Below are 18,522 nucleotides of genomic sequence, written 5' to 3'. Positions count from 1 at the left end.
AAGACAAACCAAGACTAAAAAAAACTGACAAAAACCACATAATTATAACATATAGTTACAACAGTGCAAAGCAATACTGTAATTTGATGAAGAACAGACCATGGGCTCAGTTTAAAAAAAAGTCTCAAAGTCTTCGAAAGTCCCATCATCTCACGCAGATTTTCAAAATCATAACATTTTCAAAATACTCCAACAATGGAAGGAAAAGTTTTAGAGGGATGTGGTTCAAATGCAAGCAGATAAAACTAGATCAATTGGGCAACTTGGTCAGCATGGATGATCCAGGTAGAAGAGCCTGTTTTCCTGCTGAATAACTCTGTGACTATAATGTAACATCCACTGATACGTTAAGGCCATTGGAAACGAACCATTCTCTACTGTGGTAACTGTGTAGGGGAAAATAGAGTCATAGAGCACCACAGCACAGAAACAGACCCTAGCACATCAAGTCTGTGCCAAATTGTTATTATGCCTCGTTTCATTGACCTGCACCATGATCATAGACCTCAATACCCTTTCTATCCTTGTACTTATCCAGACTTCTCTTAAGTGTTGAAATGGAATCCTGTATTACTTATTATCCTCTTTACTCCAAGTAATCACTACTTTTTTTTTGATATTTATCTAAAATTAATGGTAACTAATGTACCACCTCTTTAGAATACAGCAACCGCGATTAATAGCAGCAAACTTCTTTATTCTGTGGGGTACTTTTGAGGAGGTTTGGGTGAAGAGAAAGTGGAAGAAACAAGGTCAAGGTTGTCATTGAGGAGTGCCAGTGGGGAGGTTTGGCTTAGTGGAGAAGGGGAGTGGATGTGTGTTGGGCAGTTGTCAATTTGCTGGTGAAACCTTTAGAAATCTTGTGATGGGAGGTGAAGGTGGAGACAACAGTGGGTTGCAGGGGATGCTTATGTGGTGAAAATAATCTTTAAAAGTTATTGTCTTTTCTCAGCAGTAAGGATGTGCTGTTTTGGGAAAGTGGTGCAAGACCTGACTAATTGCCAGGGATGGAGGGAACAGGATTTTTTCTTTCCCCACTGGGGATGGACGCAACAAATACTGCTCCTGAAAATATAATACTTTAAAAACTTATGGAGAGAAAGTGGGAAACCTTCCTCAAAAATAACAGAATAAAAATTAAATTATTAATGGTTGGATAACATGGAACGAAAATATGACCACCTCAGAAAAATTACTAATGCTCTTTCAGCCTGACTGTGACAAGAATGGCCGGGAATACTGTCTGTGGAATCTCTAACTGACATTGTGACACAACTTGCAGAACTGTTGCTTCATAGCTTCTGTGAGATGGGCTCAGTCCTGACCTCCAGTGCTGTCTCTATGGAATTTAAATTCAAGAATCTGTACAGGAGTCAATAAAAACTATTCCATTGAAAAGTTTGAGTAACACACACAACATGCTGGAGGAATTTTGCACTTGCGGCAGTATCCATGGATAGAAATGAACAGTCAGTGTCTGAGCCTTTGGATTTGATGAGTAATCTCAGTCCAATACATCAGCTGGCATTTCCCTCTATAGATGCTGCCTGATCTGCTGAGGTCCTCCAGCATTTTGTGTGCTTTGCTGATGATTTCCTGCAGTTGCAGAATCTCTTGACTCTCCATGAAAAAGCTTGAGGTAAATCTAAACAGTACATTGTTATCCACACTAGATCTTTCAGAAAGTTGATGAGAATCATCTGGAAACTCTAGAAATAGCAGGACTCTGGCTAGAAACCAAAACAATGAATGAAATTCTTATTATCAAAATAAGTAAAACATGAATCATGGAATTACAGCTGGCCCAACGTTAGTCATGTTGCATTTATTAGTACTTCTTAATAAATCAGTAAAATAAAATGGGGAATGTAGATTAAATCTGATCAAAAGTAAAAGTATGCAATCTAAATAAATCTGTTCTTACCGTAATATTTGACTAACTTCAGTAAAAAGAGCTTTCACAATGGAATGGGATTGTGGATTACAGACTTTTTTACCAGATGGAATAATAACAAGATGTCCTGATAACCAACAATTATAAAAAGGCAAATACCTCAAAAGCCAAAAAATGAGAAAGGGCAAATTTTGCACTAAATGTCTACATATTAACTCTTTCAAAACAATATCTTGTACATTGAAGATAGGAACTATTCACTCTTTCTGCGTTTTATTCCAAACATTTCTTGCTCTGAATTATTGTTTATACTGCTGTCACTTGCATCTCCTCAGTAACCTAAATTCCTTTGCCATTGCCTAAAATCATTAATCCAAGATTACCTGCTAATAATGTATTAACATTTATAATATCAACTTAACTTTTAATATTTCAGCCATTGTACATGAGATCTTGACCTTTCTGTGTTGGTTCCCTTTACACATTGTCTAGGATACAGACTAACTTTTCAACTTTCTGTGGCACTTTGGTCACTGAAGTAATGTGTCTGTAATTCTTTATCCTTTTAAACTGTTCATCCAATTCATCATGTACCAATAATAACATCTCACTTTTCATTCAGTAGTGGTGACTATTTCTTTCTTTCTTTATTGAGATACACTGCGGAATAGACCCCTCCTGCCCTTTGAACCACACTGCCCAGCATCCCCAAATTTAACCCTAGCCTTATCACAGGACAGTTTACAATGACCAGTTAACCTACTGAACATCTGATCAATTGAATCCCCTTGACATATCTTCTTGTTATATCCAATATAAAATAAATACTGAACCCAAACAATGGTTAGCTAATCTGAACCCATTTCCATAGATAAGCACAAGCAAATCTTAAGATGCTGGAAATCTGAAGCAGCACAGACAAAATGCTGGAGGAACTCAGCAGGTCAGGCAGCATCTGTGGAAATGAATTGATAGTTGATATTTCTGGCCCAGACCCTTCATCAGGACTGAGAAGGAAAGGGAAAGATGCCTGAATAAAAAGGTTGGGGGGGGGGGAGGAAGAAGGCTAACTGGAAGGTAATAGAAGGTAACTGGAAGCCAGGTGGGTGGGAGAGGTCAAGGGCTGGAGAAGAAGGAATCTGATAAGAGGGGAGAGTGGATCATAGGAGAAAAGGAAGAAGGAAGGGACCCAGGGGGAAGTAACAGGCAGGTAAGAATAGGTAAAAGACCAGAGTTGGGAATAGATGTGGGGGGGAGGGGGAAATTTGTTTATTGGAAGGAGAAATCGATGTTCATGCCATCAGGTTGGAGGCTTCCCAGATGGAATATAAGGTGTTACTTCTCCACCCTGAGGGTGACCTTATCATGGCACAAGAAGAGGCCATGGATTGACATGTTGGAAAGGAAATAGGAATCAGAATTAAAATGTTTGGCCACTGGGAAGTCCTACTTGTGGCAGATGGTGGGAGGTGCTCGATGAAGTGGTCCTGCAATTTGTGATAGCTCTCACTAATTTGGAGGAGGCTGCCTTGGGAGCACCAGACACACTAGACAACCCAGCAGATTCTCAAGTGAAGTGTTGCCTCACCTGGAAGGACTGTATTTGACCCTAAATGAAGGTGAGGGAGGAGTAGACTACCTGTAGGGATAAGTGCTGGGAGGGATAAATGGACAAGGGAATCATCATAGAGCGAGGGAGCCCTGTGGAAAGCGGAGAGGGGGGAGAGGTAAAGATATCTTTAGTGGTAGGATCCCTTTGGAGATGGCAGAAGTTGCAGAGAATAATGTGTCGGATGCAGAGGCTGAAGGCGTGGGAGGTAGGGGCAAGAGGAATTCCATCACTTCTAAGGCAGTGGGAACATGGGGTGAGAGTGGATGTCAAGGAAATAGAAGAGATGTGAGAGAGGGCAGCATCAATGGTGGAGGAAGGGAAACCCCATTTTTTGAAGAAGGAGGACTGATGTCCTGGAAGAGAAATCCTCATCCTGGGAACAGATGCAGCGGAGATGAAGGAACTGAGAAAAGGGAATGGCGTTTTTACAGGAGACAGGGCCAGAAGAGGTAATTGTCAAGAAAACCGTGGGAATCGATAGGTTTATAAAAGATGTCAATTCACAGAGTGTCTCCAGAGATAGAGACAAAGAGATTGAGAAAGGGGAGAGAGGTGTTACAGATGAACCAAGTGAATTAAAGGGTAGGGTGGAAGATAGGGCCACAGTTGATAAAATTGATGAGATCAGCATAGCTGCATGAAGCAGTGCCAATGCAGTTGCTACTGTAGTCGAGGAAGTGTTGGGGAGTCTAATCGGGAAAAGCTTCAAAAATGGACTGTTCTACGTAACCGGCGAAGAGGCAGACATAGCTGGGTCCAAAGCGAGTGACTATGACTACCCCTCGAGTCTTGAGAATGTGAGAGGAACTGAAGGAAAAATTGTTGAGGGTAAGTATCAGTTCTGCCAATGGAGAAGGGTAGTGGTGGAGGGGGATTGGTTGGTTCTTTGGCCAAGAAAGAAGCAGAGAGCTTTGAGGCCTTCTTGTTGTGGGATAGACGTGAAGAGGGACTGAACATCCATGGTGAAGATGAGGCAGTCAGGCCCAGGGAATTGAAAGTTACTGAGTAGATCGAGGGCATGAGGAGTGTCGCAGATGTAGATGAGAAGGTACTGAACCAAAGAAGATAGAATGGAGTTGAAGTAAGACAACATGAGGTCAGCGGGGCAGGAGCGGGCAGAAACAATGGGCCTACCCAGACAGTCAGGTTTGTGGATCTTGGGTAGGAGGTCGAAGTGAACAGTGTGGGGTAGAGAACTGACTTTGCTGGCAGTGCATGGGAGTTCTCCAGAATGGATGAGGTCAATGATGGTGTCGGAGACAGTTTTCTGATGGTCTAGAGTGGGGTCCCCTTTAAGGGGTAGGCATGAGGAGTGTCTGAGAGTTGCCTGGCCTCAGCAAGGTTGAGGTCAGTGTGCTACACTACAACAGCAACTCCTTTGTCTGTAGGTTTGATGGTCAGGTTGGGATTGGTGTGGAGAGAGTGGAGGGCAGTGCGTTCAGTGAGGGTAAGGTTGGCGGAAGAGAGGGGAGTGCTGAAGCCGAGCTGATTGATGTCTCACTGCCAATTAGAGATGAAAAGATCCAGAGCAGGCAGAGAACTTGAGTGGTGTGTCCAAGAAGAGGAGGAAAGTTGAAGACGGGAGAAGGGGTCATCAGCGCGGCTGTAGAATCCTTGCCAAAGAAGTGGGCTTGGAGACGCAGGCAACGGAAGAAGAGCTTGACGTCGTGGCAGATACAGAACTCACTGAGTTGCAGGTGAAGGAGGACAGAGGTGAGTTCCTTACTGAGGACCAGACCATTCTTCCTGAGAGGGGCAGAATATCTACAGCTGCTGCTTGTCATGTTGAGTGTTTCCAATATTTTCTGTTTTTATTTCAGATTTCCTGTAGCTGCAGTTTTTGACTTGTGTCCAATTTAAGTCCAAGTTGCATGCAAATTTTCATGTAGTATGAATCTCTAGTAGGAACATGGTCATAACTTCTGCTTCACTTCAACTTCGTTGTTATCCCTTCCCCTAACTCACTGTCTAAAATCAACGAGGTCTTTACTTATTCAGGGTAATTGAGTTTTCTTTGGTTTGATGGAAGTGTTGTAGAGGAAGGTGAGATGGTGTTGGGCAGAGGGAAATATCAAGAAAGCTGAGATTAAATGTTAGAAGTAAACTTTTGTCAGCGAACAGTGCGACTGTCTCTCATGATTGCAGAGGCAACAAAGAAAACCAATTGCTGATGTTCCTTCAAGAAGATGCTGGGTGCAGAGAGGTTTTAGAAATTAAAAGGCAGCAGATTATGGCAAAAGAAGGCAAATTATTCTTGAAAATCAGACTTAGTTCACACTGCAATTATTTGATTACACAGAGGAAATTTGATGAAGACTATTTGGAACTTTCAATTCTATGTTTTATCTCTGAAATATACAGGAGATAGGTATATGAAGATACGTCTGGCACAACTGTGGTGAGTAAACATGTGTGTAATGGCTTTTTTCATGTCTCTGGTACATAAATAATATGAATAATAATAACAACAACAACTAAAGTAGCTAAAATAATCAACACAACAGAAAAAAAAGATGTTGGAGGTTTCAAGCTTTACTTCCGATTTTTATCATTTCCAATTGCTTTGACATGACAGATCCACTGGGGGGCAGTAGTGATTTCAATGACTTTGTCCCTGACATGTCCTTGAAATAAACAACTGAACAGTAGACATTGGGAGTTATTCCCAATCAGTCTCTATTTATAAGTAATTTTCTTTTGGTGCATTCCCATAAAAACATCCCTTAGTTGTGTAAAAACACAATTTACAGTTAAATAACAAGCATTGGTTTGAGTCTGATACCACAACATCAGAATAAAGGCTATTCCTTGATTCTGTTAGATGTGAGCTACCCAGAATTTATCTCTAAATATTAATATCCTTTCAATCAGTTATTTAAATTTTCTTGAAACCCAGAGACTTCCATCAAAAATCAGTCAATAATATCCCAAAATATTACAAGGTGTGGGCCAGGTCTAAGCGGCAGGGCTGCGTGACTCTGAATTGGAAGTGACGAGATCAAGAAGCACAAGATGGATGATTTTCCCACTGCCCACATAGTCTCAAACTAACCTCACAGTGACACGCTTGACATTGTCACGGTCCACGAAATGCTAATAAAAAAGCCGAGATACCAACAAGGCCAAAGGGAACCAGTAAGTTAAACCCAAGCTGGGTCCACAGAAAAAAAGCCACCACTAAACTCAGTGATTCAGGGTGGAGTGACACGGAATCTCCAGGAAACCCTGTTAATTTAACCCATGCAAACCCAGAGACACAGATGCAAAAGAAAGACCAATGTAAATTTGAAGTAGGGAAGTTGAATCTTACTTTGAGGGTTGGCCTCAGAACATTCTACTCCCCAAATGTTCAAAATAAAGCCAAGTAACAAGGCCTAAAATACCATAACCCTCAGAATTACATGCCTCTCATTATCTTGGTTCACTGGTTAACACAAGCCGGACCTGATCAACTCTGGCTGGGTCACCTGAACAAGGGTGTCTCATGATTATAGACCCGAAATACCTGATGACCCCGGGTTGCAGTACTGATGGTGTGTCCCAGTTCACACCAGATTAATTAAACCGAGTTGTATTGGACCACATTAATAAAAGGCATGGGCCAGATTAAAGTGGTTCCCTACCCCATCGGCCACAGCCCCACATACCTCACCACGCTAAACTCCACAACCCTATCTCTTCCAGCCCCATATCTACATTCCCCAACACTACCTCAATGTCCAAGGGGGCACACACTCCCACTAACACTAAACGCACCCTGACTAACTGTGGCCACACCTTCACAAGCCAGATGATTTGTGAAAGTAGGAGGAAGATCCCAATAAAGGCAAGTGTTGGATCTGGTTCATGAAAACGTGGGCCAGATCAAAGTGGCAGGGCTGCGTGACACTGAATCTCAAGTGACGAGATCAAGAAGCACAAGAGGGATATGTTCCCACTGCCCACATCATCTCAAACTAACAAGCTCCCACTAACACTTCACATTGACACTTCTCCACCCTATTCCCTCATTTATTGGTTTCTTTAATGCCCCAGTATCTATCCAAGTTGAATATATTCTCAACTGGCCATCTGCAGCTCTCTGCTGTTCAAAATTCCAAATGCTCCCTAACCATTGCACGAGGAAATTTCCTGTCTTGTCCCCATATAGCTGTCGTTATTCTGAGAATCCAAGACCTATTTCTGGATTCTCGACTGAGGAAAGACAACCTTTTGGATTTACCAGAGAATATACAGCAAAGAATATAGAACAGTACAGCACAGGAATAGGCCAGAGAATTAATTAACAGACTAAACTAATCTGCCCTTCCTGCACAATGTCCATATTCTTTAATTTTACTCACATTCATGTGCCTATCTAAACATCTCTTGTCTCGAATGTTTCTGCCGCTACCGCCAACCCAGGAAACGCATTCCAGGCACCCACCACTCTCTGTATTTAAAATAAATTGCTCCTCATCTCCTTAGAAATTACCCCCTCTCACATTAAATCCATACCAGACTTCTGGTTTAAGATGGGTCTACTGAAGATGGGTGGCAACTTACTGGTGGTTTATCAAGCAAGAAATACAACTAAGTAATTAATAATACACCCTTTCTGTGGGAAAACAGTAAAGAGGGGAGCGAAGTTGAGGATGACCCGACGGTCAAGACGTGTGAGTATGAGGTGGAGTCAGAACAAGGTCGAGACAGAGCTCGGGCATGCAAAGTGGTGGAAAGTTGGAGTGGTGGAGTTTCGGAGCCCATCAGCCAAAATCGAGAGTGAGGTTTGATCAATCTAAGTGCCAGGATGAATTGGAAAGGTTGGATACAGGCCGGAACGTGACAGCGTGGTCCAGGCCCAGAGCATATTGAGCCAACAGGGGCCAGGTCCTAGTGCTGGGGACAACCTGGTGCTTAGACAATTTAAACACTGAGCTGGACGGATTGAAAAGGCTGCGTGTTGGGAAGAGGCAAGGGCCAGGCGGTTCTGCTCGCTGCACCGGTCATTTACTCCACCCTCCACAGTGCTGAGGCTGTCGGCCTACTCCAGCTGCTCTGGGCTTTGTGTCTGCGAGCTTCTCAATGATTTGCTCTGCTGTATGGTGAACTGAGCCTGAGGCTGTCGGCCTAGCCGGCTGCTCTGGGCTTCGTGTCTATGCACTCACTTTAGTTCTGAATGCTGTTGCTGGCTTTTACTGTTTGCACAGGTCATGCTTTTTTGTCTCTCTTTATACATTGGGTGTTTGTTAGTCTTTTTTTTAATGGTTTCTCTTGGGTTTCTTGTTTTGTGGCTGCCTGTAAGAAGATGAATGTCAAGGTTGTATAAATTATATATACTTTGATTATAAAAGTACTTTGAACTTTGAACTGGTATTAGACATATCAACACTTGGAAAAAGATATTGCCTGTTTATCTATGTCTCTTATAATATTATAAACCTCCATCAAATCTCCCCTCAGTCTCCACTGCTCCACAGAAAGCAACACAAGTTTGTCCAACTTCTCATTAAAGCACATGCCCTCTAATCCAAGTAACATCCTGGTAAATTTCTTCTGCACAAAGACTCAACATCCTTCCTACAATGGGGCAACGATAACTGGATGCAATAATTCAGATGTGACCTAACCAGAGTTTTATAAAGCAGAGGCATAATATTCTGACTTTTGAACACAATGCCTTGACTCATAAAGACACACATGCCATTTGCCTCTTAACCACCCTGTCAACCTGTGTAGACACTTCCAGTGAGCTAGCAACTTGGGTCCCAAGATCCCTCTGTTCATCAACACTGTTAAGGGTCTCGCCCTCGACAGTGGAGTGTCTCTTTGCATTTGACCGACCGAGGAGCAACACTTCAAGTTTGGCCAAGTTAAACTCCATTTGCCATTTCACCACCCACAGCTGCAACTGATCTATATCCCACTGTAATTTTTTGCCAGTCTTCTACACTATCCACAGTGCCACCGATCTTTGTATCATCTGCAAACTTAATAATCCACCCAACACCGTTTTCATCCATGTCATTTATATATATCGTAAACAGCAGAGGTCCCACTACAAATCCTTATGAAACACCACTAATCACAGACCTCCAGCTAGAATAAGTTCCTTTATCCACTATACTCCATTTTTTTAGTGCAATTCTCAATCCAAACATCCAAAATGAATCCTATTCACCATGGATCCTATTCATCTTAATCTTCTGGATGAGCCTCCAATGTTGGACCTTGTCAAATACCTTACTATCATCATGTAGACAGCTCTACCTTCATCAATCACCCTCATAACCTTGTCAAAACACTCAATCAAGTTAGTAAGACACGACTTGCCCCACAGAAAGCATGCTGTACCTCCCTAATTAGGCCATGGTTTCCCAAATACTTATAAATCCTATCCCTAAGAATTCTCTCCAGTTTCTTCCCGACCACAGATGCAAGACTGATTGTTCTAGAGGTTCCAGTATTATCCTTGGTTCCCTTCTTGGATAATGGAGCAATATTAGTTACTCGCTGGACCTCTGGTACCTTGCCTATGACTAGAGAGGACACAAAGATATCTGTCAATGCCCCAACAATCTCTTCTCTTGCCTCCCTCAATAACCCAGGGTATATCCCAGCAGGTCTTGCAGACCTATCCACCTTAATGTTTTTTAAAAGACCCAACACTGCCTCCTCCAAAATCCCCTAGCATATCAATATCTCCCAATCCTCTACATCCTTCTCGCTGGTAAATATTGATGTAAAGTACTCACTAAGGACTTCACCCACATCCTCTGGATCCAAGCAACTTCCCCCCTCTTATCCTTGAGTGGTCCTACCCCCTTCCTGGTCATTGTCTTGCTCTCTTGGTGTATGTATAAAATGCCTTGGGATTCACCTAAATCCTACTTGCCAAGGACTTTTCATGGCAGCTCCGGGCTTTCCTAATTACCTTCCTGAGTTCTTTCCTGGCTCCTTTATAATCCTTAAGGGCTCTGTTTGACTCTAGCTTCCTAAGGGTTACCTACTTCTCCCTTTTCTTTTTGACTAAATTCATCATCTCTCTCAACACCCAAGGTTCTCTTACCTTGCCTTCTTGTCCTTTCTTCTCACTGGAAAAAACCTAACCTGCACTCTGTGCAGATGGTCTCGGAACCCTCCAAGTGTCAGAGCAACGCACACACAATGCTGGAGGAACTCAGCAGGTCAGGCAGCATCTATGGAAGTGAATAAACAGTCAACACTTTGGGCTGGGACCCTTCATTAGGACTGGAAAGGAAGGGAAAAGATGTCAGAATAGAAAGGTAGGGAGAGTGGAAGGATAGCTCAAAGGTGATAGCTGAAGCCAGAGAGGTGGGAAAGGTAAAAAGCTGGAAAAGAAGGAATCTGACAGGAGAGGTGTGTGGACTATGGGAGAAAAGGAAGAAGAGGGGCACCAGGGGGAGGTGATGAGCAGGTGAGGAGAAGAGGCAAGAGGCCAGAGTGGGGAATAGAAGAAGAGTGAAAGGGGAGGGAAAAGTTACTGGAAGGAGAAATCAATGTTCATACAATCAGGGTGGAAGCTACCCAGATGCTCCTCCACCCTGAGAGTGGCCTCATGGCAAGAGAGAAGATCATGGACTGACACGTTGAAATTTAAGAATAGGAATTAAAATGGCTAGACACCAGAAAGTTCTGCTTTTGATGGATGGAGTAGAGGTGCATGACAAAACTCTCCCCCAATTTGCACCAGGTGTCACCAATGTAGATAAGGCTGCATCGGGATAGGTAACCCCAACACGTTCACAGTTGAGGTGTTGTCTCACTGGAAAGACTGTTTGGGACCCTGAATGGAGGTGAGTGAGGAGGTGAATGGACAGGTGTAACATTTTGGTCACTTGCAAGGATATGCGTAAGGAGGGAAAATTAGTGAGGAGGGATGAATGGACAAGGGAATCATGGAGCTAGCGATCTTTCTGGAAAGCGGAGAGCAGGGGTGGAGGTGTTGAAATGTGTTCGGTAGTACAATCCCGTTAAAGATGGTGGAAGCCACAGAGAATGATATGTAGGATGTGGAGGCTCATGGGGTGGTAGGCGGGGACACGAGGAATGCTATCGCTGTTAAGGTGGTGGGAAGATGGGGTGAGCGTGGATGTCCGGGAATTGGAGGAGATGTGGAAGAGGGCAGCATCAGTGGTGGAGGAAGGGAAACACCATTCTTTGAGGAAGGAGGAGTGATGTCTTGGAAAGTAAAACAGATGCCACGGAGGGGATGTGACTGAGAAGAGTAAAATAGCATTTTTACAGGAGACAGTTTGGTAGTTCCATTTAATATCAGAGAAATGTATACAATATACATCTTGTTCTTTGCAGGCATCCACAAAAACAGAAGCGTGCCCCAAAGAATGAGTGACTGCAAAAACGTTAGAACCCCAAAGCCCCCCCATGCCCCCTCCCACGCACAAGCAGCAACAAAGCAAAGCCCATCCCCCACATCCACTTACTTCCACAAAAAAGGCATCAGTACCCTCCACCCACCAAGCAAGCAATAGCAAAGCCCCCAAGATAGACCATGATCTGCAGTACAATAAGGACAAATCATTCACCCAACATTCAACATACCTCAGGCTCTCTCTCTCTCTCTCTCAAATAAAGGGAAAGAGAGGTGTCCTACCTTTCACAGCAGGAGGGGAGACATAGCAAAACAATTAGCTGATTTGCCATGATAAAGCCTGTCACGTCTCTTTTTCTCCCTGAGTTCTCCGACTCAATAATCAGCAACAAACTTTCAACCCACCAATGAGAGAGAGAGCGTAATTCACCGAGTACAGAGCTTCCAACAGGCGATCCGCTGTTCCATTTTCTCCCGCAATGCTTTAGTCAACAGCACTGGCTTAGAAACTGCTTATTCCCAGGGCCACAAAGCCTTGGAACCCCAATGACTCACTCATCTTCTAGGCTTCACCCTTGGGTTTTTGGAAAAGCGGCTGTGTGTGAGCCCCCAGGAGTGGGTCCCTCAGCTGCAAAGAACTGAAGTCTGAGTGTATCTCTAGGCCAGGGTCTTCAACAGAACCCCATCCACCTTGAAAAGAGAAAAGAGAGACATCAAAGGTAGAAATGCAGCTTTTTAGCAGATGAGCTCAAAGGTGTCACTATTAAACACCATCATAGCTCCGCCCCAGAAATAGTCAAGGTAGCCATGAGAATTAGTAGGTAGACAGTTGGTCTCCAGAGATGGAGACAGACAGATCGAGAAAGGTCTCAGAAACAGATTGAGTGTATTTAAGAGCAGGATAGAAGATGGAAGCAATTTTGAAGAACATTGCTTCTCCACATGTCAGATGTGGACTTGCTAACAACTGTTCCTATTTGACACTCTCTACTTCTTGGCTAATGCTCTCATAATTTAATCCTCTACTGCAAAGTCCATACTTATCCTTACCTATATCTATCTTAAAACTTTTGGAGTTGTGGTCACTGTCCCCTAACTACAGACCCACTGAAAGTTCTGACACCTGGCCGTGCTCATTACCAAGCACCAGGTCCAGTACAGCCACCTTTCCTTCATCTGCCTGCATATCTGTTCCTCAATATTCCAGAGGCCATTGTAGAACCATCCCAACAGAGTGATTGCATCCTTCCTAGTTTTAAGTTCTACCCATATGAACTCAGAGGACAAGCACTCCATTAGGTCCCCTCGAAGTTCAGCTGTGGTATTGTCCCTGATTAGTAGTGTAACTTGCCCACTTCTTTTACCTCCTTCTCTATCTCTTCTAAAACATTGAAACCCTGGGACATAAAGCATTCATTCACATTCCTTTCTCAACCAGGTCTCTATGATAGCTACAACATTGTAGTCTCATGTACTGATCCAAGCTCTAAGTTCATCACCTTTACCTATAATACTCCTACCATTAAAATGCACACATTTCAAACTATCTGTCTTGTCGTATCTATTGTTTTGCTCCCGCCTTTCGCTTTCTGATCTGGTGCTCTGGTTCCCACCCCCCTGACAAACTAGTTTAAACCCTCCCAAGCAGCATTAGCGCATGTCCCAGTCAGGATATTGGTTCCCCTCCAGTTTATATGCAACTCATCCTTCTTGTAAAGGTCACCCCTGCCCCAGAAAAGGTTCCGATTATCCAAGAACCTGAAACCCAGCCCCTGCTCCCTGCACCAGTTCATCAGCCATTCATTCATCCCTACTATTGTCCTTTTCCTGCCCCGACAAACATGGCACTGGGAGTAATCCGGACATCATTACCTTGGAGGTCCTGCTCTTCAGCTTCTTCCCTATCTCCTTATACTCACTGCACTTGACCTCTTCCCCCTTTCTACCCTTCTCATTGATGCCAATGTGCACTGCGAACTCCAGCTGTTCACCCTCCTCCTTGAGAATATTCTGTAGCTGCTCTGAGACATCCTGGACCCTAGCACCTGGGAGGCAATGCACCATCCTGATGCCTCGTTTGTGACCACGGAACCTTCTGCCTGTCTCCCTAACCAGCGGGTTACCTCTCTGCCTGACTTGGTCCTTCTCTGCGGAGCTGTAGAGCCAGCTGCAGTGCCACTGGCCCGGTTGCTGTCACTGCTGGGCCCTGATAGGTCACCCGCTGCCCCCACCCCCCGCAGTATATTTGTTGCTGAGAGCAATGACCACAGGGAAGCCCTGCATGAACTGCCTACTCCTCATACTTCTCCTGGTGGTCTCCCATCTACTCTCTGGAGCCTGCACTCTGGGTACGACCACCTCAGTAAAAGTTTCATCTATGAGGTTTTCTGCCGGCTGGATGGTCCAGCTCCAGTTTCCAAGTTCCTTGACCTTGTCAGTCAGGAGCTGAAGTTGGGTGCACTTCCTGCAAATTTAGTCATCAGGGACCCTGCAATCTCACATCTTATAGGAGGAGCATTCCACTGCCTTAATTAACATCCTGCCTACATTTTCCACAAGGAACTGTCTCCAATTCACTCCACTGTTTCCTGCTCTGCAATCAAGTCCCAACAGGCCCTGCTTGCTTGCCAAATTCTCTTAGGAATTTTATGCATGTCACTGAGATATCTTGTCATTCCTAGTCCCAGAAAATATAGGCCATGCCATTTAGTCTTTCTTCATAGAATTATCTTCAAACCACAAGAGTCAATCCAATTAAACCTTTGTTGTACTTCCTCTGAAAAAGACCCTTTCTTAGGTGAAGAGATATGACATGCACGTTATTGCAAATTTGGTGTCTTCAAAACCCGTGGCATGCATCCTTGGCCTTATGTCCCAAGGACCTTGCTTTAAAGCAGGATAACACTTTCTCCCAAGTATTGGTGGGGCTTCTATGTGTATTGTGAATGATAATTTATCAAAGTATGCTTCAATTAATTGTTTTTTTTTCCAGCCTTTTCCTTTTTATTCATATCGCCCACAATGGCTGTTTCTCATTTGCCATTTTACAGCTCCCAGTCATGGACTTTGATTGCATTACCTTCAGATTTTTTTAGGCTGTTCACAACATTTGTTTGTTTTCTTGGTCCCAGCCACAAGTAAACTTGTCTAAGAACTCTAGCTCAACAAATTAATTTTGGTGACTATTAGTTAGTAAGAGGCAGGAAAAATATGTTGAATTTCACCAAGATCAAAGCAATGGCCAATGTAGTTCAATGTAGTGGAGTGGTGCTCGGTTTTCAGATCTCTCCCTTGAATTTGAATACATGCAGGGTGTTGGATCCCAGCTTAAGGAAACGAACCACAGAGGGTAATACATGGATATTATTTTATTATGTTTTGCATTATTGCTGGGGTTGGAAAAGATTTAAAGGAACAGTGATTAGAAAATAGAATACAACTGATATTGGAAATTAAAGAGCACATTCTGGATATAGGCAGTAGCTCTGGAGGCATCTATGGAAAGACAGCAGGGTTAATGATTCTACTGTAGCTCAGTGCCATAGAGTGTTCCCATCCTCTCCAGCTCGATGCTAAAATCAATGCTATCTAAATGATTTTGGTGATGAAGATTGAGAGCATTTTATCAATAATAAATAAAGATATTATTGATGAGATTGGGAACATTCCTTGGTCTGTGAAGGACCAGGCCAAGCAGTGAAGGACATTTATTGTGTATAGGATATTTTATTGAAATGGAAAGATACCGCTGTCCCTAAATTAATTCAATGGTTTTCTCAAGTAATGTTATGTCTTCGCTTGGAAAAAATTAGAAGTAGAACTTTTGATCCTCAATTCAATTTTGAGAGAAGATGGGGCTCTTTTGCCAACTATTATCATTTAATTTGAATTAATTTATATGGTTTCCTTCCAACCTTATTTTCTATAAATGTGAATTGGCGGTTGATGATTTTTCTTCTTTTTATATATATATAGATGATTGCAAGGTGTATTGCTCCGGGAGTTGGTTCCTAATGTTTTTTTTTCCTCTCTTTTTTCTTCATTTTTCTTTTTCTTTCTCTTTCTCTTGTAGTTACTGGGTTTTTTTTTCTTTCAGTAGTTGAGGTTCTCTTCTTCCTTCTTTATAAAAAATATTTTTTTTCATTATCATATTATTCTTTTTTGATAATTTTTTTCGTCAGCTTTATTAACTGTTGTCACATGATCGACAACAATGAATATAGAATTGAGTCAGGTTTTATAAACAATCAAACATTTATTAAACTCTGCTCAATATATATTAAAAAATAAACAAACAAAAATCTTAACTGGAAGTAAACTGCTATGCGGCCATTTAACAAACCTCCACTCAGTACTAGTTCTCAAAGTGATAAATGTGAAAACAGTTCGTAAAGTGGTAAATTCAAACACAGTTCTTAGAATGGTAAATTTGAAAGTCCAAGAGATTTATACAGTCAATTAGGAGAGACTTTCCTGAAGTAAAGAATTCCTCGAAGACATGACGTCACTGCCGATCCCAGCTGGATCCTGCCTTGTCCGCAGGTTTCACGATGAAGGAATTAAAACGGTTTAAAGGCACTGACCTTTCCCTCTGGATACTAGATACTGCACAACCTTTCTGCTACTTTTAGCAGAGGCTATCTCATGCAGATCACTCTTTCTTGAACGAATTCAATAATGGTTGATCCTTTCAACTGTCGAACGACTCCTTCAGGTTCCCGTCTTCACTCTCCGATATTACTGAAAAGACACATCAACAAACCTGGCAGCAATTGGTTAAACTGCCGGTCCAGCACTTTTGTACCTTACAACAGAACGTAAATCCGTTTTAAATCAAAACTGCATCATAAAGCAAATACGCAGTGGAGCAGAGTATTTGGCTGACGTTCTAACTGGAAAACTAACTGCGTCACCAGGGGTCTGCACTTACATACCTGCTGAGAACAGGTCATCACGTGACCTCACATCGGCGGGAAAATTACATCCGGTGACCTCCAAAAGACCATTACATCATCCTCATATGACAGTCACAAGATATCCATGAGGTATGTAACACCTCCCTCCAAAAAAATTTTGGTCTTTTAGGAGCAAAATTTCAACAATTAACTATTTACAAAAGAAAACAACTGTATAAAATTTACAATGTACACAGTATACACAGTATCATCATACAGCCTTTTACAAACTAATATACAGTAGGAGTGTTACAAATGTTAAAATTCCACTCCATTAAAAAATTTATATTGTACATTTAACATCTAGATAGACAATCAGCGATCACATTATTTTTACCTTTAATATGAGTTATCAAAATATTATACTCCTGTAACATTAAACTCCATTTTAATAATCTTCTATTTTTGTTTATCATCTTACCCAGAAACACTAACGGATTATGATCGGTGTAAACTATGAATGGTTTCTGAGTAGTACCAACATACACTTCAAAATGTTGTAAAGCCAAAGCAAGAGATAATAATTCCTTTTCTATAGTTGAATAATTTCTTTGATGGGCATTAAATTTCTTAGAAAAGTAAGCTACCGGATGATGAACTTCATCCCCATCATCTCTTTGAAGTAACACTGCTCCTGCAGCTTCATCACTAGCATCTACAGCTAATGAAAATGGTTTTTCAAAGTCAGGAGATTTGAGCACAGGTTGACTACATAGTATAGTTTTCAATTTATCAAATGCTTCCTGTCAAGGCTCTGTCCAAAGAAACTTTTCATTTTTCTTCAAGAGGTTAGTTAATGGAAGAGCAATGTTCACAAAATTCTTACAAAATTTTCTGTAATATCCTACCATACCCAAGAATCTTCTGAGAGTTTTCTTACCATTTGGAGTGGGTACTTTTAAAATTGCCTGAACTTTTGCTTGAAAAGGAGCTAATTTTCCTTGACCCACAACATAGTAGGTCACCGTGGCATGACCAAATTCACTTTTAGCTAAGTTAATAGTTAAGTTAGCTTTTGAATGTCTCTCAAATAGTTTCTCCATCGCAGTAATATGTACTTTCCAAGTATTATTTCTTGTAACTAAATCATCAATATAGGCATCTGTATCTTTTAAACCATGAATCACACTATTAATCATCTCCTGGAAAGTACCTGGTGCATTCTTCATCCCAAATGGAAGAATATCATACTCATATAACCCAGATGGGGTTACAAATGCAGAAATATCTCTACTTCTATCCATCAATGGAACACACCAATACCCTTTTAACAAATCAATCTTCGTAAGAAACTTTGCTTGTCCAACTTTATCCACACAATCCTCTACCCTAGGGATTGGATATGCATTGGTTTTTGTCACAACATTCACCTTCCTGTAACCTGTACAAAAGCTAATACTATTGTCTGGCTTAGGCACCATAACACATGGTGAACTCCAATTCGAATTTGAAGGTCTAATAATATTGTTCTCTAACATATACTTAATTTCGTGTTCAGCAAGTTCACATTTTCTCCTATTCATCTGATACGGATGTTGTTTTATGGGTTTTGCGTCTCTAACATCTACATCATGTGTAGCCATGGTGGTTCTTCTAGGAACGTCTGGAAATAAATCTCTATATTTAAAAATTAACTGTTTCATCTGCTTTCTCTGCTCTGGCTGTAAATGAGTTAATTTTTCATCAATATTTTCCAGAATTGTTGAATTTGGTAACCTGGCTGAAATAA

This window comes from Mobula hypostoma, chromosome 14, assembly GCF_963921235.1.
Source record: "Mobula hypostoma chromosome 14, sMobHyp1.1, whole genome shotgun sequence".
In the NCBI taxonomy this organism is placed as follows: domain Eukaryota; kingdom Metazoa; phylum Chordata; class Chondrichthyes; order Myliobatiformes; family Myliobatidae; genus Mobula; species Mobula hypostoma.
Note: the sequence above shows the minus strand (reverse complement) of the source record.